Here is a 1,866-nt window from a genome sequence, read left to right on the forward strand (position 1 = left end):
CAACTGCTAGTGATGATGTAGAGAAAACAGATCACTGATAACACTGATCATGGGAATATAAAATGGTACAGCCACTCTAGAAAACAGTCTGGCAGTTTCTTATTATTAAATATGTAGTTACCGTAAGACCCAGCAATTGCACTCTTGAGCATTTATCTCAGAGAAGTGAAAACTTAAGTTTACACAAAAATATATACATGGATGTTCACAGCAGCTTTATTCATAATAGCCCAAAACTGAAGAAGAAGAATAAAACAAATGTCCTTCAACATATGACTGGTTAAACAGTCTGTGGTACATCCACATCCACACCATGAAATACTCCTCAGCAATAAAAAGGAACAAACTATTGATACACACAATTAGTCAAATGGTTCTGAAAAACTATTGTGCTGAGTGAAAAAAACCCGATCTCAAAGTGTTACATACAAATGATTCCATTTAGGTTAACATTCTTAAAATGGGAAAATTATACTGGATGTGGCTTTAAGGGGGTATCAGGAGAGAGTCTTGGGGTAATGGGACAGCTCTGTATCTTCACTGTGGTGGTGGTTACATGAATTTTCACACGTGATGAAAATGCACAGAACTAAATACACACACAAATGAGAGTAAACTGGTAAAAATCTGAATCAGGCTGGTGGCTTTATCAATGTCGATTTCCCAATTGTGATACTGGATTATAGTAAGACAAGATGTTACCACTGGGAAAAACTAAGTGAAAGGTTCAAGGAACCGCTGTAGTATTTCTTAAGACTGCATTTGAATCTATAATTATCCCAAATTAAAGTTTAAATAAAAATCCAATACAATGAAAAGGAAAACTGCATTATTTAAAGGATTGCTAATTTCTTTCATAATGAATCAGTGTTAAGGATTAAATGAGAGTTTAGCACAGTGACTGGCCCAAAGTAATCAATAAATGTTAGCAAATGCTAGCATTACTATCTGAAAAGAAAAAACAGGCATTATATAAACCAGTTTTCAAAGAACTGTTTAATGATTGTGTATGATACCTAAATATCAGAGGATAAACTCGATTTGAAAAATATAAAAATTATTATTACTAATTATCTAACATTATTTGCCAAACATTTCCTCAAATTAACATGTTCAATTTTGAAAACCACAAGTAAGTACTAACTGCATTACATGGTGGCCAACTAATGTATCAACAAACTACCCAGGTGTTACAGAATCATGAAAGGATGATTAGAAATAATTAAGTAGTATAACAACACTGTTCTAACCTTTATAAAAAATCTTAAATCTTTTCTTATCATATGAACTCTTATGAGGAAGAATAAATAAGCACTTTGGGAAAAAGTATGTAGCCTCAAATATGTTTTCTGAGCCTAGGAGAGAAATTTGGTCTGATCTTAGAAGCAACTATGTAAGCAAATAGAGCTGGATAATTTTAGCGACTTTTAGACTCCTAATTCATCTAACCCAACAATTTATCTAGTCCAATCCCAATACATAAAACTGCTGGACAGCTAAGAAGTCATCTGGATTCTCTCTGTACACCTCCAGGAAAGGCATGCTGCCTTATCTAATTTCAAATAGCTCAATTAGGAGGCCCCAAATCCCTCTTCCTTGTAACTACTACACTATTCAATATATTACCTGGACTACACAGACTCTATCCAATCTCTCTCATATTTATTATGTGTTAAAGTTTTGAAGACAGCTACCACTTACCTCCTACAGGATAAACATATCCTAGCTGGTAATGTAGAGTAAATTTACTTTTGAGAATTCCTATTTCTCCATGTTTACTTCTACACAACAAAATAAGGGAAGAGCTCTTTCAAAGTTCTATCTTCCAGGAACTTGGAAGTGTACTAATGGAGACTAGTGAGCTCA

The sequence above is a fragment of the Trichechus manatus genome, unplaced genomic scaffold, assembly GCF_000243295.1.
Source record: "Trichechus manatus latirostris isolate Lorelei unplaced genomic scaffold, TriManLat1.0 scaffold00049, whole genome shotgun sequence".
Classification (NCBI taxonomy): domain Eukaryota; kingdom Metazoa; phylum Chordata; class Mammalia; order Sirenia; family Trichechidae; genus Trichechus; species Trichechus manatus.